A 27263-nucleotide genomic window follows, 5' to 3' on the forward strand; every position below is an offset into this window, starting at 1 on the left:
CCCCCTCCCCTCCCCCCAGTTTACCCCTCCCCCCAGCCAGTTAAGCCCCCAGTATACTACCACCCACCAGTTTACTAGCCCCACCCCTAGTTTACCCCTTCCCATTATTTACCCCCCCCCTCCAGTTTTACCCTGCCCCTTTAGATGGGGGGGGGGTAAGAAACTTCAGGGGGCGAGGGGGCGAGGGGATGACCAGTTTAACCCCCCCCTTGCTTGAGGGGGCGAGAGGACGAAGTTGAGACATGGCATTTAGTAAAAGACAGGGCATAAAATCTGCAAACTTCTCGCAAAATTTTGCAAAAATAATCGAATTTAGTTCCAAAAATGAAATGGATTGTAATCAATTATAATGGATTATAATGGATTTTCATTTCAAAATAATCGATTATAATGGATTATCTTGGCAAAAATATTCGATTTCAGTGACAAACTTAATGGATTATAATCGATTATAATGGATTATAATGGATTATTTTTGTTAAAAAAAAATCGATTATAATGGCTATATAATCGATTTCGTGATCTGAATTTTACATTCGCAATGGATTATAATCGATTATTTTTGTCTCGGGAATCCATTATAATCGATTAGAATCCATGGGCGCTCGGTGCGGGTTGAGTTGATAGCTTTAAAAATAGCGGGAAGCTATTTGACTTTCAGACTTAATCTTTTGAATGACGAGATTCCATTTTTTGGGAGTTGAAGCTTCTCCGAAGTGATAAGTAAATGGGAGTCATTAAGGGTCTTCGCCTGATGTGCTTCCTCTATGCGGGGTCGAAACAACAAATTTAAAAAAAAAACTATCAAGAAAGTCAAATCATACCAAAAAGTGGTCGAAAAAGTCCAAACTCAACTAAATTTAGTAAAAACGGTCGAAACAAACAATTTTTTGGCCGAGAAAGTTATATCATAAATCGAACAAATCGACCGATAGCGAGTGATCAAAATAAATGACATTGATCTTCTCAAACAAATTGCTACGTACACAGGACAAAAAACTTTTAGTTCAAACGTGCTGATGAAGGGCATCAAAGACGAACAATAGAATTGGGCGGTAAGAAGTTACGGTTACAGAAAAATAGATTAAATTAGACTTTGAAATATTCTGGTCAAAATTAATGCATGAACAGATAGACAGAAAGAGGTTGAAAGGATCTGATTTAAGATTTTGTCTAGCAAGTCAAGAAATATTTAAACCGTCTATCAAACAATCTGGTTTATGGGAGGATGTGACAATGAACTTGGATGAAAGAAATAACTTGATCGATAACGTAATCAGTAACTCTGAATCATCAGATGAAAGGAAAATAGTAGGTAATTTTCAAAATTACCTACTACGGTTAATAATACGGTTTCAAAGAATTGAGGCGATCAACTTCGGAGAATGACGAGATTCTAAAACAGACAAAAAACTTGATTTTAATACACAATACTGATTATTTTTCCCATTTTTCAGTAATATCAACAATTATTTCAAAAAATCTAATTGAAACAAGGATGGGCGGTTACTGGGCAAGTAGCATAGAATGTTTCGCCCAGTCTTAAAAAAATACAACCAAACTATTTTTCAAATGAGTGCCGTTTTTTTCGGCGTGGTGTGCTAAGAAATCTGAGCGAAAAACTAGAGCTCGGTCATTTTCGTCAGTCATTGTAAAATATGCAAACGGAAAAACAATTTTTGCAGTCAAACAACAGGAAAAACAAAACAAAAATTAAAATTTTATTTTATTTCAATAATTTTTCCCAAATTTTTGAAGTTTTTCATTCCTAATATGAAGCTAAAAGCTCCAAAAACTAACTACATTTGAGTAAAACTCAATTTTCAAGCCTTAAATTAAGCATAAATAAGCTAATGTAAGCCTGCTCACTCGCTCGAAATTAGACGAAAAAATCAAAATTTCAAACCGATTTTTATTGACACTGAAAATTTTTTTTGAAATTTTTTGTCGTCCAAATCACGACTGTAAGTGTTTTAATATGATATATCTTTCAACCCAGTCCAAGAATTAATTGTAGTAACCGATTTTGCGAGAGAAACAAAAAGAACAAAAACTAAAATACACCCGAATACAAAGTTCCTCCCCATTTTCAATGGTCGGAACAAGAAGGGAACATTTAAAATTATTTGGTTTATTGTTTAATTTTGGAACAGCGACAAGTAATTTGCTCGATTTGCGAGAATTGAACAATCATTTGATAGTTTTAAAAGCATCAGCATATGGGTGCAAAACGCTGAGAGACACAGCGAATTCTTAAAACTATGAGAAAAACAAAAAAAACATCTACCAGCTTAGGAAAAAAAACTGTGATAACCATGAAAAGAACTAAAACTCAAGAAGGTGAAAAATAAGATTTAATTCTTATCAATAATTAAAAACGGTTACCTTGTGACAACATATTGTAATTTTTATTAAAAAGAAGTTAAAATTATCTTTTAGTTACAAAAAAAATAGAAGAAAAACCTTAATAATAGTGCACTAACGTTTTAGAAATAGCATAGGTAACATAGACAGAAACAAAACTCAAATGTATCTTTGATTGATTAACGTGAGATTTTTTTAAATTCCCTAAATCCTCAAATTAGGAGTGAAAAATGAAAAAAAATTTAAAAATAATAAGCCTTGTAAACCTGGCAAAACAAATATCAAAATTAAATTATCCTAAACACACAAATTCGTACAGTAAACGGATTTCACGCCAGGTATTTGTATGCGTATATATAGGATAAGATAGCGTCTCCTTAGTGTAGTTTTTAACTTTTTAGTTTAACCGGCAAAACGTTCAATTTTTTTTTCATGTCAGCTCAAAGAATTTCTTTGCAGAGAAGCAGTTGAAAAAAAAATTATCAAATAATACTTGATTAGTTTGTTGATTTTTTCTTTTTTAAGATGTCAGTAGTCTCAATGCATTTGCAAAAGTCCTTTTGTTTCTAATGACATATTGATATAGAATTGTATCAGAATTCAGCTCATTTTGATTCCGAAGTCAGATTAGAGATTTTTGCGCAGTGCAGCAGATTGTTTAGGTTTTGATCCGAAAAAAACGCATTTCAAAACCCAGTTCAACTGTTTTTCTAACGACAGCAATGAGGTTACCCAAATTTGTTTTAAAAGCATTGCTCAAAAAACTAAATATATTGAAATTAAAAAAAGAAGCAGTGCAAGTAAATTTACATGATTGGTTGATGTCAAATTTTATCTAGAGTTTGAACTCTTTGGGTGTGTTTTGCAAAGTTTTTGAGTTTGAATTGACAGAATTGGCAAGGGAAAATTGTGAATGATTTAAAGCTACTTCTGAAGACGAGGATGGTACATTTACAAAACTGCCTTTGTACTGCTCCTAGTGGCACACCTCTTTTGAAATTTCATTTATAAAAATTTCGTTTACAACCAGATTTTTGTGAAATTGAGCCAAAAGCCTCTGAATGGTCCAACAAAGCAATAAAAAAACTTTTTTTAGAAAGTTTTTTTTTCAGGTGTTCTGATCAAAGTATATCAACGCATCTTGTTTCGTAAATTTTCTTACGAGATCATCTGATGAGATGAGGAGAACTTATTTGATGTTTGTCCAAACCTTTTTTGATACAGGCGTGAAGATTTTTTCAAAAATTTGGGAAAAGCTTAACTATTGAGAGTGACCGATAAATTTTTAGATCCAGGAAGTCTTCTTTGTTTGAAGTCTTCTTATTCTTTCAGTTCAATTGGGAAACCATTTATCATCTATACAGACAAAAAACAGAAGTAAGCTGTGTCAAAATAAATAATTATGCATCAATCAAGAAGAGTCAAGATGATAACAATGAAGCCATACAGAAAATCGACTAAAAAACCGACTACTAGCGGCTGATTCACTGATAAGAGTCAGCCAGAGAAAAAACTTCCCGGAAGAACTGAAAATGCGAAAAGAGGCTAGTACGAGATAGCATAACAGCAAAACTGCGCATTAGATCAATTTGAGAAATCGTATTCAATTCAACGAAGTCTTTAGTAGCAAGGAACGACCGCAGCATCAGAACCTTTAAACCTTTATGATTAGACAAACCGGCTACGTTAGATGATGCTCAGGGGTTTTGGGAAGAAAAAAGAAAAATTTGCCTTTAATTTTGATAGACTTAACCAGATCTGTTCAAGCAGCTGGACACACTGAGGTTAATCCGATAGAACAAGCACAAAACGAAATTAAACGCTGAAGCAAAATCATATCAGGAGGCATTCGCAACTGTGAACTGTTAACTCGAACGATCTTGAAAAAAATCATGGATAATTTCGAAAAGTGGCTTATTTGAATAAAATCACTCAAATGGAGCAGTTTCAGCTACAATCATAAAGAAAAAAGCCAATCTCAAAAAAATTAATTTTCGATAGTGGATCAAACAATCAGATCAAAAAGACCAGCTGGCCGTACCGAGGATAATTCTTTTCGTTGACTCATTGGACTCCAACTGCAAACTGTTTCGGTTGGGTGCATACGGAGATGTGCATTTGAAAAGTCAAAAGCCTTCAAATAGATCCTAAACGATCGGAAAAAGGCGATCTACTTGTGCTAACTGACACAAATTATGCGTAGTCGTTAAGTCGTTTGTCAGCTCTATCCGTAGTCGTTGAGAAAAAAACGGATACCAAGGATAAGTAGACGATTATAGAGAACTAAACTATCAAATCGAAAAGTTAAGCTCGCCTTTATGAAGGATAAGGGGCTTCATTGACTCATTGAACGACAAAATTGATTTTTCTCGATTAATGATTTGAGTTTTGGTCAATTGCGAATGGCTTTAAATTACAGCTTTCGAACCCGTGATGTCTCTATAAGTGGAAAAGACTACCGATGGTTCTAGTTGCAACGCAAGCAGCTTTCTGAAACTTAATGGAGTAAAAACTGAGCTGACTATGACAGCAACTTGCGTTGGTGTATCCAGACGCTTTATCATCTTTGGTAGAACGTTTGAGGAACATCTAGAGAGATTAGAACGCAACTTTCATCGAGTGAACAAAACGAAGTTTAAAAAGTAGGATCGAAAGACGAATTCATTTGAAAGATATTCAACTAAACGTTTTTAAATGCACAACGAAATTACTTCACAACCAAAAATGAACTAAAAGTTTTTGTAATTTTTCGGCAAACATTCAACTTAGATTAAAAAAAACATAACGGCAAAAACTGGAAACAAAATAAGAAGAGGGCGGAAAAAAAGCAAATGATTGGTTCCTCATAGACTCTATGAATTCTATTCTAGCGTTCATAGAGGAAGAAGTACAAGAATCTTGTGGGCGTTTTATTTGAGAAATGACTAGCAATGATATCTAGAATAATTTTACTGGCCTGGTCTGAGCAGGGAATTTAGGATAAAGTTTTTAGCTGTGAAAAATGGGTAACCGTATAGGAACCAAGCCAAAAACATGTGCATCCAATGCAGACATGGAAACCCATTCATCCATTTTGACGGGTTGTTTCAGACTATATGTTACCGTTAACGGAATCAGGAGAAATCAAAATTTTTTTTTCAAATTAGAGATTAACATTCGAAGTGGTAGGATGCAGTGCCATTGCACATGCAAGAGGCCACGACGGTAGTTGAGGCTTTGAATGCATAATGAATTTCAGGTGCGGGCTGCTCAGCAAATCTGCACACCACAAGGTTCAAACATCATGTCTCATCTTTTCAAAACCTTGTATTCTGAACCCTAATCAAGGAACTAGCACAAAATCATCTAGTATTCTGACAAACGCAATGCTCCGAAGAACCAACAGAACATTCGAAGAGCCTTGTCCAAATAAAAAAAAGTCAAAAGGACCGGGCAAATGATCTTTAAACACTTATGATGGTTAATAGATCTTCACTTCGTCTGCAGTGGAAAACTACTGTCCTTTTTACTTGATCTTTGGTCGCTCCTTGCCAAAAGATGGCATGGATGAATCGTCGTAAATGAAAATATTTGCATGGCCAAGCGACTACGTGAGGAACCTAAATCAGGGTCTCCAAACAAGCCATGAAATCGTAATACGATGCATTTCAAATAAGAAAGAGGAAAACACAAAAAAAAGAACAAGAAAGACAGAAAACTCTAATAAGAGAGAAAACAATACGTATACAAGTACATCGTGATCGACAGAATACTACATTTTGGTTTGCAAGGGCAGAAAAAGAAGCTTAAGTCTTTTTATATCGGACCACGGTTAATCAAAGAAGTTGTAAATTTTGTGATTGATTAGTCAAAATGCGTCAAACTGCAAAAAGTTCAGTATGATAGGTTAAAGGCCTTTCCTAAACAAACAAAAGTAAACTTTTAAGAAGCGCCAGGCAAAACAAATTGCGCCAAACACATGCAAATGAGGAACAAAGAAACACGTTTGTAGTTTTTGTGTTACCTAATGTCAGGCCAGGTGTAAAATCTCATAGTTTTTTACATTTTAGATAGAGGCAGCAACACCGAGGTAAAAAAGTTCCTTCGGAAAAAATGGATATTAAAAAATAGCCCTAAAGCGTCTGCAGAGGATCTACCCAGTAGACCCGCAAGCGAACCAGGGAGCCATTTACGCTCTAAAATATCATAGGAGTTGCCAGTAAATGAAAAAACAAAACTAAAGTCACAATCAAAAGCAGTTTGGTCTGTACATGGTGATAAAAGGCATCACCTAACGCTACGTTTTATGAAAGCCAACCAACGTTCAGCGCCTAAACGATTTGGTGATATTTCGGTGCATGAAAGTCCTAATGATGATAATCATAACAAAAAAGCTTTTGCTTAAATAAATTACTCGTAAAAACAAAATGCATATGGACGAGAAGGAAGTGATTTAATGGCGAAAGAAAAATGCTTCGGAAAATTGACCGACAAAACATTGATAGCAAAAAAACTTTTTGGACTTTTTTGGAAATTAAAAACAGCAAATTGCTCTCAACAAAAAGGTATGATTTTTTGTACCAGAAACGTTACAAAAAAGACTGATTTAACTCATGTATTTGGCTCCTTATACGATAAAAGTTCTCATGAAAAACAATTCATAAGATAACGCAACCTATTGGCATGAGTCGAAAACTAATTTTTACCCACAGAGGTTACATTTTATAGAAGCTTTCAAATAGTATAAGATAACAAATTCCAGATTTAGATAGAGAAAAAACTTACAAGAGAGACTTCGAAGACTCATTATATAACTAAAACTTGTTTGAGACAAGAAAAAAATAGGGACACCAATTACTTATATTCATGAAATGGGTATCGAGCATTTAAAAGAAGAAAAAAACATCTGTCTTGATTAAGTTTGAAAAGACTTTCAAGAAATTGTCATAGGTTTAGACGGAAAAAAACGGCTGACTCTTTTAATTTGAAGGATTTAACAGGCATGCCATAAGTTCATTTGTTGTGCCAGTAAAAATTTGAAACACTTGAGAATTTGCAGGAGCTTATCTGATTATTAGTTTGTGAAGAAGACACCCTAGCAATGGTTCAATCTTATATGTCGAAATTGAAATTGCAATTTTTATGAAACAACTGCATTATGAAACTTAAAATTGGCAGAGCCAGAAAACTTGGTCATTTTTGATGTGAAAAGAGTTCAAATTATTTGAAATTTTGATATCAGGTGTGAATCTTCGTGCCAAAAATAATGGAGAGAGTTATGAATGTTTGTAATTCTGCCATTCTTTTTTAGGCATATGTCATCTCAAGTGAAGCGAAACGGTCTGATAATTAAAACCAAAATCGTTTATAGCCATTTTTGAGGTAATAAATGTGAGTTTTAGCATCCATCTCACTATAGGCTAGAAAATATCCCTAAAGCTGAAATTGTTATTCAATTATTCAAAATAAATTCCCTTTTTTTCCTTGTCCTTATGACTTTTTGTGCAACAATCCTTCACTAGCCATTTTTTTTTCAGAAGCAAAAAATCGTTGTTTTTATCGAAAGTTAATAGTTCTAAGAAAAAAGCCTGTTTCATTAGGATTTTAACGCAAATTAGTCAAAAGTGGTTCTTTGGAACATTAGCTATTTTTTCGTTATATTAAAATTAGTTGAATCATGTCTGAGTTTTACTGGAGTTAAAACTAAGCAAGCTATTATAAAAAATTATATTTGTGCACCAAGACGATAATATCATTTCCGGTAAAATTTTTGAGGATCAACTAGAGAGTTTGGAACTTCTTCTGTGTCGGCTCAACGAGGCGGGGTTAGAAACAAAAGGATCAATTTTTGGATTCATTCGAAAGAAAATTCTTTTTAATAGACATGTTGTATCAAGCAACAGCGTCGAATTTTATCTGGAAAAAAACACGGTTATGCACATGAAAGATCCGCCAATTTCAAAAACTGCGGGCAAAATCAGGACTCTGCGGCCAATATCAGGTTTTAGAAAAACAGCGGAACCACAATAAGAAATTCTTAATAAGAGCAAAAAATCCGTTTCCAATAAAGATTGCAAAGAAGCAATGAAGGCCTTGAAACAAAAATTTGCAGCAAGCACTACTCTTGGGATACTCAAACGATGAAGATATGCGTGCCCTAACAACGGAAGCTCCATCAACTGCGATAGGGTTCAGATTGACATCAAAGCAGCATGAAGTGGATTAAGTCATTGCGTACGCAACTGAAAAAACTTCGATAAAGAAAATTGCAATCACTCAACAACAAAGATAATGTATACGGAATTGCACAATTCAAGCGAAATCTTGAAACTATCTGTTATGACGAAATATTTTAATAGTTAAGAATTGCAGAGCAAAACCGCGGCATTATAGCTTCAAGGAACCAGACAGTGTGATATCTAGTTATTTGGACAAATTAGATCAGTTCGAAGCCAAAATGTAGCGGAAAAGAAATAAATTTCGACTATTTTTCTCTAACTGCCATCCACTAATGATACGTTAATCAAATAGGAAAACACCAGTTAATTCAAGCGATAGATAAGAAGGAGCAGTGATAATTGTCTATTTGGGTTTAGAAACATTTATAAACCCAAAAAGCCTATTTATAAACCCAAAAAGTCTATTTATATCAAAAAGCCAGATGAAAGGCAAAAGGCTGGATACAAAAAACGAGAGACCGGAAAAAAAGCAAATGAGTGGCTTTCTAATGACTTTTGGAAATTCTGGATCCATCTCAAATTTCTATTAGTCGAAATCGATTTACTTAAACGAAAACAACCGTCAAAAACCCAGTACCTCATAGTTCAAATTGTAGTGAGTCCGGCATTCATGGAGAAAATTTTAGTTGCTCTACACCAACTTTTTATTTTTCTTGATTATGAAACTACTAACAACGAACTCAACAAGTTTAACTGATCTGGGTTGAGCAGGAGTTTTTATGGATGGGTTAATAGTTGAAACAAAGTTGAGCCAAAAAGAAACCTAGCCAGAATTATGTGCACCCGCTGCAGACATAGCAGCCTACATTCCTAATTAGCGGATAGTTTTAAGCATCTTTTGACTGTTCATCGAATCAGAAGGAATCAAATTTAATTTTCTAAATGGAGATCAATTATTATATTGGTACGGAAAAGTACCATTACAAAACCAAGAAGCAACATTAGCTGAGGTTTTGGTCAATTACTTGATTTCACGATTTGGCTGCCATGCAAATTTGCACTGCGACTGGGGATCAAACTTCCGCTTTTTCGAAAATGTGAGTTCAAAATTTGATATTCGATAGATCTAGCACAATATCATATCATCATCAGAGAAACGCGAAAATCACGAAAACAACGAAACAATTTAGAAGGTTGTCCAAATTTGTAGGAGCAAACCACTACAACTGGGTCAAATATCTCCAAACAGTTTTGATAGCTTTGAAGTTTTATTTTCATGCAGTGAGAAAATACTGTGCGTTTTAATTGTTCTTTGTTCGCCCCGGCTCCTTTCCAACAGATTGCATGTATGAAGAATCTCAAAAAAAGTGTTTTGCAATGTCAAGCAAAAGAGTGAGAAAATTAAAACAAGAACTTCAAACAATCCAGATCTGCGTGCAAAACGACGGATGTCGAACAAAAACGACAAAAGACCTACTACGACAGAAAACTATGCGGGCCTAAGTTTATTGTAGAAGACGACAAAAAAAATCTTTTTGAACTAGCATTTGCAAAGAAAAAACGAAGAAATTTACGTCGTCCTATAAAAGACCACGAATGATCATAGAAACTTAAAATGATCACTTTTTTTGTAATTGAAGACAAAAAACTTTGAAACCGCAGAAAGTTAACCAAAATTGGTTAAAGATCTTCCCTAAACCACCAAGAGAAGTAAATATTTATGTAGAGTGAGGTGAAAAAATTAAAAAAGTTGCTAAAACAAGAGGAACAAGAAAACAAGTTTGTAGCTTTTGAATTACTTTATGCCAGCCCAGATGTAGAAATTGATAGTCTTCCTACCCATGAAAGAGAAGCAGCGAAAATTGGAAGGATAAACTACAATCATTTGAGTTCACTATCAAAAATATTGGATAATGAAGAATCAATTGCTAAATCAGGCTCTGAATAGAGTCTACCAATAGACTCACCAAAACGCCATTTAAAAATTAGAAAGTAAAACAGCGTGCAAAAAAATCACTAAAAGACAAAGCAAAAACAAAATCAGAATCAAGCAGCTAGTTCAGCAAAGGATGATAAGAAATCATCACCGGAAAGAGACAGAAGGAGACAGAAGATACTAAGCGGTTAATGCTGCAAAAAAATAGCAAAAGATCTGAACCTAGAAGATTTGAGGACTCTGTTATAGAAAAAATCTGAGGATGATAACGATAATAATATCAAATGTGTTCAACTAATTTACAAAAGAAAAACTATATTCTTAATGGACAAGGAGCAAATTTTTTTGATGAGTTAATGATAGCACTACTATGCCTTAAGAAACTGAACGGCAAAAATTCATTCGCATACAATTTTGATAGGTTTATTAAGACCGAAATAGTATCTCTGAGTAAAAAAGCCAATGCACATGCACAAAAGGGTATCTTAAAAGATTAAAAGCGATGAAGTTTTGCTGAACCAGAAGCATTACAAGTGCGACTGAGATGACACGGTAGCACCTTTTTTCAGAGTAACTGGTAGGATGATGAAAACCAACTGCATGAAACATCCAAGTTGAAAATTAATTTCTGACTACTCAGTGGTTATTTGTTTAAAAAACTTTTGTTGAGCAATAAGATAAAAATCAACAACTACACTGAATTGACTCGGAATATGATAGATAAAATACTAGCAACTGACACTTTGAAAACTTAAACGGAAGTTTTTTGAGGAACAGAAAATTTAAGGGCATTTATAACGTATATCCAACCATAGGGGCATCGCCCTCAAAACTAACAATCGAAGGATTCCTTTTACATGACTGCGATTTGACCATTGAAACATTGTATGTACAGGTTGTGAAATAAAATAGGCCTACTTCTGTGATTTTTGTGGGACCAACATGTATACCAAAATGGGAAATATGGGGCCCATGACAATTTTCAATTTCGGTTTCTTGCTTGACTGTGACTGAAGCAAAAGTGAGCCCGACTCCAAGTTTTTTATCACAAAAATCTAAAATACTAACAGATTTTTTGTCGTTGAAACTGCGAACAGTAACTACTTTAAAGGACAGGTGGATCAAATGGAAAAACACCATCTTTTGTGCCTAAATTTTTGAATTAACTGGAATAACAAGGGGATTGTGGTAAGCAAACCAAACTATCAATCAATTTTGCAAACAGCTCTTAGAAAAACTTACAAAAACAGGAAAATATCAAAGTATTGACAGCTAAAAATAAGTGCTTCACGTTAGACACGTGTTTCGACAAACATGCAAGTTTTACTGATGAAACAAGTTTTAAGAAAACACAGACGTCTCTCGCCACAGAAATCTTCGCGAACAAATTAATTTTTAGCACGGAAAAAATCATCAGAAGGATTTTACTCCAGAAAAGCGGGAGGTTTTCAACATATTCATCAATGCACTAAGATAATAGTCAAAATTACGGATGTATCCTTCTCTACAGAGAAAATTTCAAGTAGTCATATGGCTACTCATGTCCGATAACTGATCTGGGTTGAGCAGGGGTTTTTATGGTTGGGTTAGTAGCTGAAACAAATTTGAGCCAAAAAGAAACCTAGGTAGAATTATGTGCACCAGCTGCAGACATAGCAGCCCTGCATTCCTAATTGGCGGATAGTTTTGAACAACTTTTGACTGTTGATCGAATCAGAAGGAATCAAATTTAATTTTCTAAATTGAGATCAATTACTATATTGGTACGGAAAAGTACCATTACAAAACCAAGAAGCAACATTAGCTGAGGCTTTGGTCAATTACTTGATTTCACGATTTGGCTGCCATGCATATTTGCACTGCGACTGGGGATCAAACTTCCATTTTTTGAAAATGTGACTTCAAAATTTATTGATCTAGATGTTGGGCCTTTGCTTTCAGGTGCAGAACAACGTAAAAATGTGAAAAAGCACTGAACCCCGATAAACAAATTTTGTCTGATGGACAATGCACAAAATTGAGTTCAGGAAATTAATCATAGAGGGACTGCCCGTTAAGGAAGAGCTGAGGTCCAGTTATTGAATTTCAAATCATAAAATAAAGTAGAAAAACAAAAATAGGAGAATTTCTGGGACTACATGGGCATCTCAAACATGATGATTTAGACCGTGTAGACTACAAATTTTTGCCATTCAACTGGTTTCTATTGTCAAGGTTTGTAAGTGCTGAAGCAAAAGTACTGTCGTTTTTAATGGGGGTTGCAACAAAAGTTCCAATAGTGGTGCTAATAGTTTACTAGCCTAGGATTAATTTCAGGCGTATGTTTCCCCGCAACTTTAATAACGGATGGGGCAGACCGCCACAATAAATTCCAGCGCTTGAAGCAATTGGGCCAATAAAAATGTTTTTGACAACTAAGAGAGAGAATCAGAGGCAGAAAAAGCAGTTAACACAATTGGTTGAGCTATTAAAAAACGTGTAACAAACGGGGTTTACTGATCAGAAATTGAAAAAGATGCAAATGAACCACGAAAACGTATGTTTAGGAGACGGAAGAACTCAGGATGATTAAAAAATTTGTAAAGTTCTAAACCAAACTTTTTGAAGTAAGTGCTTTAGCGCGAACCACTGCGTAGGTGTAAACTAAAAATACAAAACGATGGCGCCATTAGAAAAAGCGTCACCCAGAAAAATTTGTGAACAGACCACAACTTAATGCAAGGAGCCGATCAACCCCATGAATCAGATAAACGACGGTGAGAGGCATTTGAATGTCAGTGAGAGAATGGGTTGACTTGCCTGCTACTCACGGAGCAACTGGGAATCTGCTAAATTGAGTTAGTAAACAAGCAAGACGGGTGAAACTCCTGTAAATACAGTGAGACGTTGAAGGCTAAAATTTAAAATTTTTTGGTTTTTGGAACTGGCGCCAACCGAAATAGTGGCTCGGAACCTAAAGAGATTTTCGCTTCACACCACCCAAACAAAGGAGGATAGGTGGACTAATTCATGGCCCTGGAAAAAGCCTGCAACTCTTTCATGGATATCATGCATTGAGTTAACCCGGGTTTTTCTCTTGATACCAGCGATTGAGCTACATGGTGAGATAGTTGCACGTCAATTGGCTTCATTGCTTCTACTTTTGAATTTCAAAAAAATTCAAAATCTTTTCGATATAATTACACAGAATTTCCTACACTAAGTGACAAAACTTAAAGCAAATTTGGAATTTTAACCTGTAGGGTGCTGTTTTTCCATTTGGGGCATCATTTTGTTCAAAATTTCTTAACCTTTCTAGTTACCAAAATTATTTGCTCAGGGCTAACATCCAAGTTATCATAGTTTGGTTTTGAACATTAGTTTAGGGTCCGAACATTTCTCAATTTCCCAATCAAAACTAGAAATTGGCTCATGATTTTTTAAATTTGCTTTTGCTGAGTAAGCATGTGAAATTTGCAAGTCTCATGGAAAGCTATGAAAAGTCAGAAAATAACATAAGCAAGCCCGCAAAAAATTCCTCTCAAATATAATTGCGAGAAGTTTGTATTGGTGAAAAATTTTTAATGGTGAAAAGTTTGTGTGATTTTTCTTTTTATATTTGTGTGCGGATAAAGCGATCAATTAAGCGAACAAGTTATTGGATGTTACTATTTAAAGTCAACTGTTGTTGTTTATGCCTAAATTGTTTAATTCTTTGCATATTTTTCTTGTTATCTTTTCAAACCACGCATAAGCAACGAACTGCTGTGATAAATCTAATAATTTATATGATTTTATAGTGTATTTTTGTGTTTTTGAGAGCCCTTTGAGAGAGTACAGAGACAGGTCTGTCAAGTAGATCCCTAGTGAGGAAAAAAAATTATAGCCTGCAAATTTTGATGGTGCTAAGCTTGACTTACTGAGCTCAGTTGAGGTTGTTTCTTAAGTTCTACTTTATAGAATTTCTATGTTTCTTCAAATGAACTCAATTACTTTTTCTTTGTCTTTAAAAATTCAGCCCTTTTTCATGAATTATTTTAGTCTTCTTGCACCTAACGAGTTCGTTTTTATCCTTACTCAACGCTTTGAACATGAGGAATACCAACAAGGTACATACAAGCAAAAACAAGCAAGAATTTTTCTAAAAATTTGAACAGGGTTAGATGTGGTTTTAGTTCAAACTGTTATCAAAAAAATGGTGTAAATTTAGCTACTCTAGTAAGATCAATTTGCTTCATTGTCCTTCTTGCCTAATGCTAAACTTGACAATAATACTTCAATTGGCAAACAACTAAAGCTAGATGTTTGTGTAAAATCAGATATTAGAAAAAGCTCGAGTATTGAAAAGATTAGCTGAGGACTCGCGTGTTCCTTGTTGAAAAGACTGTTAGACAAAATGAATGATATGATTTGTAAGATCGAAAGAAAATTTTGGCTGTTCTTTTGTCGTTTTTCTTACTTTTTCTGGAACAGTTTGAAAGAAGTGGTCGTAAATGAGTGACAGCTATGAGCTATCTAATTAACAAAAAAAGGCAAAAGTTGCTCCACTGCCTGTACCTCTCAACAGGGTTCAAGTTTTTCCCAGAGAGATCTGGAGCAGAAAATCAAGATAATCGTCAGAAAGCTCGATGGATGAGAGACACATAAAATTAGTTACGAGACTTGCCGCTTAGAATGACAAAACTGCATCTTTTGTGGCTTCTAACTATGAGCATCTAGTATCTGAGCACCCAGAAAGAGCTAATATAACTGCCCCTAACACAGCAAACGTCGAGAGTTTTTGTAAATGCGTTTGCGGTGTACAAATAAGTATGTTTGTTTTCTAAATGAGTGAGTAGCTCGTCGGAGCGTAATTTTTCTTAAAGATTTCGAAATTTTATTAGCACTTTGTTTCAGGAATTTTTTGGCGCAAAACCCATGACCCTCATTCAAATAGATAGAGGATTGCAATAACTTTATTTCAGGAATTTTTTGAATGGAGCAAAGTTCATCGCCCTCAAAAAATTAGATAGATAGAAGTTTGCGACAAGTTACTATTCGCAATACGCTCAGACGCATCGTGTCCAAATGCAGGGAAACCAGGCTCTCGCAGAGCGACAAAATATTTAAGATCTTTTTTAATGCCTTCAACGATAAATTTAGATTGCAACGGTTGAAAATCAATCTACGTAAAGTCTAATCTTATAAATGAAAAAATCACCAGCTTAAATATCCTATTGGACTCTGCTTACGCACAAAGATTTGTGGAAAATTGGGATAAGTTTGCGGAAAACATGCAACCGAAGATGATTGACTGGCCTTTTGCTGTGCCTGAAAGTGCAGATAGATTCTCTAGGCATTTTGATTTGAAAGCCTTTGTTAAGCAAAGTGTCGCGTCAATTCGCATTCTTTCTGTTTTAGAGTGACGTCACCTACACAGGAAATGTCCGAAGCAACCAGACAATTTGAGGCTAGAACAATCAAAACTAGAAATTATTTCATGATTTTTTAAATTTGCTTTTGCTGAGTAAGCATGTGAAATTTGCAAGTCTCATGGAAAGCTATGAAAAGTCAGAAAATAACATAAGCAAGCCCGCAAAAAAATTCTTCTCAAATATAATTGCGAGAAGTTTGTATTGGTGAAACATTTTTAATGGTAAAAAGTTTGTGTGATTTTTCTTTTTACATTTGTGTGCGGATAAAGCGATCGATTAAGTGAACAATTTATTGGATGTTTCTGTTTTTTTGAAATCAACGGTTGTTATTTATGCCTAAATTGTTTAATTCTTTGTATATTTTTCTTGTTATCTTTTCAAACTCAGTGTTACAAAAAAAAACGGCGACTACTCCGAGATCAGATCCACAACAGATAATTAACCAGCGTCTTGTTGAGTATAATAGACGATATCTCTCCCAAGCGAAAGTCGGAGAACATCAGAGACTTGAACGGCTCAATAACCAACCAAATACATGGAGATCAGATAAAAATACACATAATTGCCAGAGATTTTGGTGTTAACAGAGTTCAAGGTATAACTCCGTGGTTAAAAAACACTAGATCAAAAAAGTCCACCTAATCGTTTTGATAATTGATGTTAATGACAATCTATTTGAAAAATTTGATTGCAAAGAAGCCGTTGTACAATTTGAAACACTGGTATAGCTTGTGCTGTTTAAGTTTACTTCGAATGTAATAAACCTACGGACAGTTAGCCCCATTAGTGCTTGCGTTAAGGATAGAATTTCAAACGTCAGTAAACTCAACCAATTTTCTCGTTCTTTGCCATGTAAGCATTTGAAATATACTCACAGTTTGTGAGTATCTCGAAAACCTGCATACCAATGGGCTACTTTCATCTGATACTGGTGTTAAAACCACTTTCAATGTTTTGCGTTATTTTTTCAAAAAAAAAAATAAAAAAAACATGCCTCCTGTGATGCATCAAAACTACTGAATTTTGTTAAAAAAGCACAGTAACCAAATCAAAAAAAGTATGTTATCAGTTTTATTCAAGACAATGAAAAAACTCTACGTACCGGAAATAACTCATCAAGAAAACGATTTTCACTGAGCAAATTTTCACCGGATCTAATCAACTAGACCATTTCTTTTTTTAAAATCCATTTGTTCATCCACATGGAATACTTCGATCGCACACAAACATCTTCATTGAAATGTTTTTGTTATAACAAATGTATTTTTGTGTGCAGATATCGTGACATACATTCAGTTACTGAATGCTGTCGGACTGTTTTTTTTTGGTTTTCAGAGTAGTGGCATTTTTTCTTTTGGTTTGCAGCAGTGATATCTATCGGCGGATGATATGCATCGGCGGATTCGTTTGTGCCAATCCGGGGGAATGGCACATTTTTTCGCGTCAAAAATTATAAGTCGGACTATAGTTAGAAGAGTAATGTTTTGTCTGCGTGTTTGCCACCACAAGGATTTTTTCGCACTGCCAGCTAATTTTATGGCAGTCTCGAGTGTCGTTTTTTAACTACTGTTGTTTGTAAAATTACCAACCCTAATTTTTATATTTTCTATTCTGTTTTTTTTTGCAGAAATTTTTTCTGTCCATTTCTTGTCTTTTGAAAAGAAAAAATGTAACATTGTTTGACAATGAGAAATAATTTAGGACGATTGGGTTGTAAATTTATCAATTTTTGAATTTTTATCTCTTTAAGAGTAATGAACATAGTGACTACTCTTATATAGGTCTTGCTGATTTTGTGTTTGTTTTTTTTTTCAGGAAAAGTCTTAAAATTCTCTAATAACTACAGATGTGCTTTCATACATATTGATGCATTTATGAATGCACTTAGGTATATATGCACTTTCTGAGTTCTTTTGAAATTCATCTGCTGGAAGTGACGTAAATAATACTCTCCAAAAATTTATTCACGCTCGGTTTTGATTTTCCTGGGGTTTGACTGTAACATTCGCCCAGAAGTACATATCGGCGGAAAATAAAGCTAAGCTACAAAACGAGTGGCCAGCGTCTAAGCAAAGCTCTACATGCTTTTCACCGTCTCTACCAAAGCCAGTTCTTTTGGTGGTCTTTTCAACATCGGGTCGACAAAAACTTTACTGTTCTCCGGCTTCGACCAGAACGCTCAAATTAACTTACTTACATGCAAAATTAGTGAGCTCATGGCTGGGTTTCAGTATCCCCAGACCACGAAATCACTCCTAAAAACAGGGCTACTACGATTTATTATATTACTATTCTTTTTGTTCAGTAGATAAAAATCATCATCTCAGTCGAAAATGGATCAACCCTTTCCCTCAACTCCTAGCTTCTCATAATCAAAAAATTAATCCAGATGTTAATTAAACTCAATTCAGTGCTTGACTAGGAAGCTAAAAAATTGTATAAAATAGTTTAAGTTCAAGCCTCAAGACCCCTCCGGATTCCTGAATCCGGGGAAAGAACCCTTATTTCCTCTCCGGAGGCTGAACTCACGATTCCACCACCCTTCACCGTTGGCGTGAATGACCTTGTAACGATTGTAGCGACACAATCGTTACAATTCGGAGCTGTCTTTGCTAACACTCTGTCATATTTTCTATTTCCCGTCGTAGTATCTCTCGCAACTGTCGTTGTTGTTGTGTTCTTTTTTTGAAATTTTTCTAAAATGGCCGTTTTCAACGTTTCTCGGAAGTGTGACGTCACAAACCGAATTTTTAAAATTTAGAATTTCCAGAATCTTCCGGCCTTCACGATTCGTCTAATCGTCCAAATAACACTGCTAATCCTCTAAAACTGCCAATTTTCTGGGTTAGCGGCTTATCATCCGAAACTGTCTTTTTGTCAATTCTGGTCGAATGTCACATACTCCCCGGACAGTCCGGTCAATGTCCCCATTGAATCTCGTAGTCTTCGTAAAAATGGTACAGTGCCATCGAACAGAATTTACAAAATGCACGAAATCACTTTTATCCACGTCATATTGACTCACTGCAGAATAAAAATGGCATCATACTACATCACTATAGCCTCCCAAATTCTTTCACTAATCTGCACTTTCGAGGATATGATCTAAGACAAAACATTTTTATATCATTTTGTCTGACTTCCAATGTCAAGCCCTGATTTAAAACTTTGTCTCCTAGGTATTAAAAGAGGTTAATTTGCAAGACAGTCCTGCCAACCAACAAGCTAAAATTACCCTACTATGCTTCTTCCCTTCGGAAATTTTAGTTGTTATTGGTTTAAAATTAAGGAACTCTGTGGTTAGAATGAACAATGACATTATCTCCCTCTTCAAGAGATTACCCAAGTCTTTCATGTCACCACAAAGTGATCAGTCGTCCTAGTTGGTTAAAAACAATCATGCAGGCTGGATTATTTAACTATACTCTTCACTCACGCCTTTCTTAATAAATAGTAAGTGTCTCTAAAGCCACTAACTAAAATCAAAATGCAAATTTATAAATGCAACAAATTTTTTTAATCTTCAACACTCCAACTAAATGTTTTCTTTCAGTTCCAATTACAACTTGGTTGCTTTGTTTCTCATTTGAGTTTTTTTGTCACATACAAAACAATTCTGAGTTTTAACTTCTTCTTTTTCATCACTTCTTTGTTTCTTCTTTTTTCGTCGTTTAGAAGTTCTAAAACTTTTTCTAAATTCTTCTAATTCCGTTTCTTTTTGCGTCTTGTTCTTCGGCCATTCTGTCAATGTTCCATCTCCTCCTCCTGCGACATTGACTCTGCTTTCAGTTTTTGTGTCTTGAAACACATCGGTAGCTATTCTGACGCTGTTGGAAGCAGTCCTCCAACACTTTTGCTTTTCCACTCTTTGTTTACAACAAGGTAGGGGATCGACCTTAGATTCTCTGTTTCGGCAGAAGCTGTTGTGGAGGCACAACGTCACGTTTCTCTACAAATCTTCTTTCAACATTTCTTCTTTCTCCAACTATCGTTATGGGCCGTGATGAGTCTGGTAAACCCATGGAGAGCAGCTCTCCAGAGTCCCAGATCAACACCAGATTACTACGTTCGAGGTACCACCATGTTTGCAGCAAGCAATGGCAAGGAAACTCGTCATGTGTCAACATGATGCTCCTCCAGTTACGCTTTCCCAAAGCTTCCAGTAGTGGTTCCACTTCTATCATCACTCGGTGGAGTTCATCATTTTCGTCTACTGCATTGTAATCCGTGATGGTTGATCCTTTCTGCTTCTGTCTCTCAAAGTCACTGAAGTTCCCACTGGTGTATCCCATGAACTTCCTTCCCAGTATCGACTCTAACTCTTCTTTAGTTCTCTCCGGAACCGCTGAGAATATTTTACACAGTAACTCGTAAGACTTTTCTGACATTCTGGCTAGTGTTACGCATATTGGCAACGAGAAGGTTTGATCCACGATCGTTCTCGTGCTTTTCACATCCACAGCTACGAAATGCACTGGGTAGCTGCTCTTACACATTGGAGCTAATGTCGATCCCACCAAACATCGCGCTCCCGACGGTCTGCGATATGTCTCACTGTGTCGGATGATCAATTCCGCCTCGATTGCTTCCCTCCACCTTCCTATGTGTTTTTGCTCAGTCTGCAAAACTCCTGGGACCACTTCTAAACTGATGGCCGTGACCATCTCATGCTTTTGTTCTAGATTCAATAGTGACTCTACAGAACCAAACATGTTGTAGAATCCTAGTGCAGTCACTAGGTTCACCTCGGTTCCTCCATGGCAATCCACAATCAGTTCCGTTTCTCTCTTCGCCTTATCACAATGTTCCCAAACAAAATCATCAACTGCTTGTGTTGTTTCTCCAGGGTCTTCACGCAATCCAGACCTCCACAGACGTGACCTTCCAGTCCACAGACTTCTGCCAGACAGCTACCAGGTTCGACCCAGTCCTCTGGTCCCCAGCCAGGCAACTCTGCTTTGTCTTCTCCGTTGCGCTTAGAGGCTGTTGTCATCACGTTATAGATGATGTTAAGATCACGCAGGTTACAATCTGAGTTCAGTTCCCTCTGTACGTCTTGTGTTGCATGTAATATTGAATCAGCGTTTGGACTCGGACACCATGATGGTTTCATCAGTTCCCACACTACCATCAAACTCGTTCTCAGCAGTTCGTCTGAGAATCCCAGTCCAAGTTCTACCCGGTTGTCCAATTTTGGCACTGAAGGTGCAGTCACTTTTTCCTCCAAGACTAGTCACAGCTTGGCCTGCTGATTAGCAGCGCTTCTTATCGTTGCAATTCTCGACGTCCAAAATCTTAGCAACACTGCCTGCTCGTAATCAAAGAAGCAATCGCGTATGTCCTCATTTAGGAAAGGGTTGTACGCCATCCCTATGATTCCGGACACGTAACTGTAGGACTTCTTTCTGATTGGTCCACAGTATTCACTGGATTTCGGCAGTGCTCCCATGGATTCCTTAGTGAGCCTCAGCTCTTTGTTTGAGAATCTCCTTATTTCGTCCGTTTTCCTCATGGAATCTAGTTCCACGGATTCCTTTATGTTCACTCGCATTGGTTTGCTTTGATGCATAACCAGCAGTGCTAGCAAGAGCAAGGCTTTCGCTCGTTCATCGCCTTCCTTTAGCATCTTAACACAGGTGTTCAATGCTGGCACTGACATTTGTTCTATCATGAACCGAATGAAACAGAGAGTGACTCTCCGCTTCGCGCACGCTATTGCCGCTTCCTCTTGGGTTATCAGATCTCTCATGCTCGTCATTAGGAATACCTTTTCTTCCTTTGATCTTTTTCTTTCTTCTGAATCATATTCTCCGCGAGTCAGTCCGGTCGTGCACCAGGCGAACCTCAGTTTTAACTCAGTTCTCACGTAAAGTACTGCTAACAACTGCTCTATCGTTTCTGCATGCATCTCAGTCGATACCAGAGTCCCGTATGCTTTCTGCTTCAGGGTGGCGCCTTGCATCATCGTTTCCAAATAACTTTCTATGGCACCTTGTTCTTCCAGAGCCATCAAGTGTCCTCTGGCCGAATTTCTGTACTCCAACATCTCTATGTATACGTTGGCGGGTTCATCTATTGATACAGTATCCGACACTGTCAGTCGGTTATATTCCACTGTGACTAGTTGCCCTACAACACTTCCTTTTCCATGGTTCATGGTAGACGGTTTAAAGTCTTTCTTGGTACTCTCCCCACATTGGCTGAGTATTTCCATTTCTAATGTTGCTCCAGTCAGAGTGCGGTCACTCTTCTTGGTCTTGTAAACGGTTGACTTTATTCCTGCCATAAGAATGGGTGGCACCATCGCTACATCAGTCAGCATCCTGTCTGTGCCAGGCAATCGATCATCACCTTGTCCCAGATCCATAGCTTCTTCGACTCGTTTTCTTTTTGCTGAATTGAAAGCTTTTATCGAGATTTCGGAATCCACCTTCGTCTTTCCCGCCTTCCTCAATGTCACCTTGCTGCCCAGTTTCATCTTCATTTCAATAATCTTGTCCATCACCAATTTTGACCGCATCGTTCCTTTCTGGGTTTTTGACAGATATGCCACTTCTTCTTTGTCTTCTTGCGGCGTCATCTTGATAGGAGAGTTTGCCTCACTTTCGTCAGTGGCTGAGTCGAGCAATAACTCACTCAATCTCCCTTCACACTCGTCGAGTTTGTCGAGGACCTCCCGCATTAGTGGTCGGTTGAGACCTAGTTTCAAAACGGACTGGGTACCGTAGCTCTGAACTACCGTCCAGACCTCTTCCATAAAGGCTACTCTGTCCATTTTATATCCCATCCTATTTTCATGTTCCCTGTGATGCATCTCCCACTCTTCTTTGGGCAACGTTCCCAAGAAAGGTACTCTGGCAGCGCCTTCTATTCTTCTTCTCCTTGTTGATTCCATAAGGATTTTCTGTTCTGTATCTTTAGAATTGTTCGGAGAGCCACTCTCAGGCAGATTCCGGCTCGTTTCCATAAAGGCTGACGGGGGTTTCAGCGTGGAAGTACCCTCGTCTGCTGGCTCAGTCGTTTCTAACGCATCTGCACCGCTTTCAAAATCACTGAGAAAATTGAAGTCTAGGCTGGATACTCCTCCTGTCGATGCCTTATCGTCTTCTTTCTCGGCCTGATCAGGTTCCTGTTGCAAAGGTTCCTCTGATCGACAGCTTCCTCCCTGCCCATCATCTCCTTCTGGTTTTCTTTCGAATTTAAGGGCCCTTGCTCTTCACTTCTGGCCCCTTCCGGAAATTTTGATATGACTAGCCTGCCAACTGACAGATCTTCTTCCTCTCCATAGATTATTTTGATCTCCTCATATCCGAAGGGTGCTAGCAAAGTTATCATCTGTAGCGTTCCTTCCACCGTTAACTCCGGTTTCACACTTGTCAAGATCAGTGAGGACTCTGGTAATTCAGCTCTGCCTCTCATCTTCATAGGCGCTAGATCCAGTTTCACCCATTCCTTGTTAAATCCCCCAGACTTCGGAGTCGCTGCGTTGCTTATCCGCCTTCTCGTTGCTTGATCCGTGTAAACAAATCGCGTATGCTGCAACACTGCGGCATTTCTGCCCACAAAACACGGATCCATCTTTTCCGAGAATTTTGCCACTCTCCTTTCATTGGTCTCAAACGCTTTCAACCTAGGAGTTTTCACTACGGAGATTGCTCCGAGCAACATCCTTCTTATCAGAGGGAATTCAGGGATTTCCTCTGTCAACTGCTTGTAATCACCCCAACCTTTCGTCTCTTCTCTCACCTTGTGGTATGCCGCAGTGAGTCGAAGAAATTTCGTGATCTCGCCATTTGTCTTGTAAAAGGGCCTTAGGTTCCAGAGCTTTGGGAATACCTCAATGTGCCCTCTGTCCACTTCTTCCATGCGATCACGGAAGTGATCATCGATGTTGACGACCATCATCTCTGGCTCCGATATCTTGGCAAACAACAGATCTTCGCTCATGAGTTTTAGCAATACGTGCTGCTCACACCAATTCAGCGCACTCCCTTCCACTGCTGATATGAGGTTCAGGTGCAGCACCGACCTCCTGTGTGCTTCCACCTTAACATCAGGGAACGCAAACGTGACTGCTGGTCCATATATGACTGTCACGAACTCCGTGGCTCCTCTGATCAACGCTAAGGGATCGGTCCTCATAGCTAAGCTCAGATCAGTTAGCAGGGGCATGCCCCCAACATGTCGTCGCACGTATTCCTCCCTCTGGGTTGTTTCATCCTCTCCTGTTCCAAAGCGATTCTGCTGCAGGAGGTACTGGATAAGAGTATGTCTCAAATCTCTTATCTGATTCCAGGAATCCGTAGCTCGCTTCACGTCGAACTTCCTCACATTCTCTCTCATCTTCTCTTGGTAGCGCGTCAAATTCAGCAGCCCTCCCAAGTTTCCATGCGTTATTGCAATCAACGTTAGAAGTCCATCTAATCGCAAGTTTTGAATTTCTTCGGTGAGCAGTACAACCGGTCCTTTCACAAAGTTTTCTGCTCTACACGTCATGAACAAGGCTAGTAGTTCAACGATCGATACTTCCACTACTGCTTGGAGGAATTCCTTTAACAAATATCGAGAAAGTGTTGGGTAAATTTTCGCCAAGAAGGACGCGGTCCATCCGGCTCCTAGCCCTTCCAGCATGCTATCAGTCCGGTCAAAGCCTTCTTCCCTCCTCACTTTCTGGGTCCAGAAAGCTTCCAGGGTAATTTGGCACACTCTGTTCACAAACTCGGCTGATTTCTCTTCAGCATTTTCGGCCAAGTTCACCTCCTTCACTAAATAGGCATGGATCTTCTTGATCATTACTGGACCTTGCATCAACCCACCGTATCTCTGATCATCACCTTCCTGATTCATTTGCTTCGGGTACGCTCTTTCTTTCACATGGCCTGGGGGTGCTTTCACCTGCCTGAACATCTTCACATGTTGTTCAATCGGCGCCCTCGTTGTCAGGAATCTTCCAGGTCTCTCCTCTCGATTTCCTTCGTCATGATTCAGTTTCACGTCTTGTAACGGTCTTGCATTCACTGGAACCATTGTATTGTTCGAGGGCAGTCCCTCTAGATCGGCAAACCTCAAGGCAGTTGTAGAGCTGAAGTTTATGCCAGCAGCTATTAACCATTCCACGCCTGTTATTGAGTACAGTCCGTTGACAGGCAATCTCGCTCCGTTCAACATCCTCATGGCATCTGCTGCAAAGCTCACCGTCTGAAGGTTCAGTTTCATCAGATCATCCTTGTATATGTGCCAGGGAGAACGTATGGGCCTCGAACACATCAGAGAGCTCCTGTTTGGGCGTCGCTCCTCTCGACTGGTGCTCGTCGTCTCTGATCTCGTATCCGATCTAGAGGTGCTGGTCGTTTCCGCTGTCAGCTTGACAGGCCCTAATCTTCGTCTAGGATTGATGCTCTTCTCAAGGGAGCTTTCCCCAATCGATCTTGTACGTCCGTTCTTTTCCCTGGCTCGCTAGAGCTTTGCGTTTGCGGCCTGTAGGTCGTCACGGCTGGGACCGTTCCCAGATGTGTTTCTAGGTTAGGAGGCACAAAGGTTGAAATTGACGGTTTATTCGATGTTACTTCCTTCCTCAGCACTCCTTTGTCAAAAAGTTCTACTACCATTTCATTTAATCGCTCTTGGAAGACTCTGTTTAACCAGGCTTGTCCCTCGATGCTATCGAAGTGGATGCCGTCAGTAGTCAGTCTGGCCTGATCCATAGCTCTCAGCTGGTGCTCAATATCCATAAGGATCATCCTTCCAGCATTCCGACTCGCAAGATTCCTTGGGATGTTGTTCCACCTGATTGCTCCTTCATTATGTCTCCTCCCTGTTGCTGTCAACATCTTCGTGCTCATTGGTACAGTGCAGACGGAATGTACCGCGCAGTTGCCAGAACGAAGTAAATAGGCAACACCATCATTGACTCCCATAGCGCCTCTTCCTCATCTGAGCTTCTCGATATGTTTTTCGTCCCTACTAGGATCATTACATTAGGGATCCTCCCTGGGTTTATCAGCTCCACCATCCAAAATAACTGGGCAATCGTTGCGCCTCCAAACGCCATCACCGTAGTGATCCAGGAAGTCCTCAAATTTTGGAGCACTCTGACCAAGCTGTCCCCCAGTATCAGATGTGATAACCCAAGTGGCGGTTGCTGCTTGTTTACTGCTGGACTCCAAGTCGATCGATTGAAGCAGGCTCTCGGACCCATATCCGGAACTCCTGTGAAGCTATACTTCAGCTGGTTGTTCTTCTGCTCGTCAATCACTCGGGACACTTTCTTTGCCGACATCTCTCGTATCTTTCTGTCTGGGAACCTAGAGCGCCTTGTCGATGATGTTGCATTACTAACTCCCTCCCTGGTCATCACGTCTTGGGAGAGTTGTATTCTGCCCGTGTCATCGATTATTCCATAGAGTGCAGTCACCCCGGAACCTGGCGCATTTCGGTTGGCAACCAGTCGTCCAGCTGTCTCTATCAGCTTCCTCACCGTTTGCTCCACGACTGGGTCACCTAAGGTGTCACTCGGATCCGGGATTGTCACTCGACCAGTTTTAGCCGGGAGTCGCGTTTCTGTAGTCTGACTCATTTCTCGAGGCGTCAAGAGTTCCATCGGGGACTGCCCACGAGGAATATTCCTTGTAGGTATCACTTTTTCTACGGCTGTCGTTAACAACAGACGCTCCGATCACTGCTTGTATTCTCGCCTCAAGCGCTCTATTTCTTCACCCTGCTTCTTGTTGCAGTCTTCAAACAATTTCTTCCACATGTCCCTATCTTCTTCTAGACTGAGCATCCAGCTCCTTTCTAGTCTTCTTTAGTTCTTCTATCGTCCCATTGAGATCTTGCATGGTCTTGTTCGTTTGAATCTCCTCTTCTACTCTCGCCCTCTTTGGTGGCACAGCTGTTCTCAGTTGTGACTTAGACGAGGCAGCCTCGCTGTTCATTTCCTGATGCATCCTCCTCAGTCCAGGCTTAGGCGTGGTGGGCAAAGGCATCTCACATGGTTGGTAGGTCCTTGAACTTCCCAATCCATGCTCGTTCGCCAAGTCACTCCCTGAGAGATCCCTGTTTCCCCACCTCATCACTCTCATGTTCGCGCGGTCTAGTAATCCCCTTTTTCCATATGCTGCCATCAAAAAGACTTCCGTGGGTCGGTCCCCAGGTTTATCATGCCCCAAGATGTTTATCAAGGCGGTCATCAACATTACTACCCCTGGGTCCTCCAGAGCGAAGTCTCGATCTATTAGCCTCCGATAGATCGCATCTACCATCGGTCCTACATATGCCTCTGCCAGGTTCATCAATTCGTCCAAGATGAAATTATCCATTTTCTTGCAAGTTTGATTTTACTATCGATTCGATGATTTGAAATCAAGTGAGAAATTAAACGATCAATTAGGATCTAGAAATCAAGTCACGAAT

The 27263-nt window shown here is 38.5% G+C and overlaps 1 protein-coding gene across 1 annotated transcript in view; it reads left to right on the forward strand.

Moving 5' to 3' along the window:
• The window catches only part of LOC134847523 (cyclic nucleotide-binding domain-containing protein 1-like), a 380437-nt gene that overhangs the window by 119605 nt on the left and 233569 nt on the right, over positions 1 to 27263 (forward strand). The gene's annotated exons all lie outside the window — the stretch shown is intronic.

This window comes from Symsagittifera roscoffensis, chromosome 6 (assembly GCF_963678635.1).
Source record: "Symsagittifera roscoffensis chromosome 6, txSymRosc1.1, whole genome shotgun sequence".
NCBI lineage: Eukaryota > Metazoa > Xenacoelomorpha > Acoela > Convolutidae > Symsagittifera > Symsagittifera roscoffensis.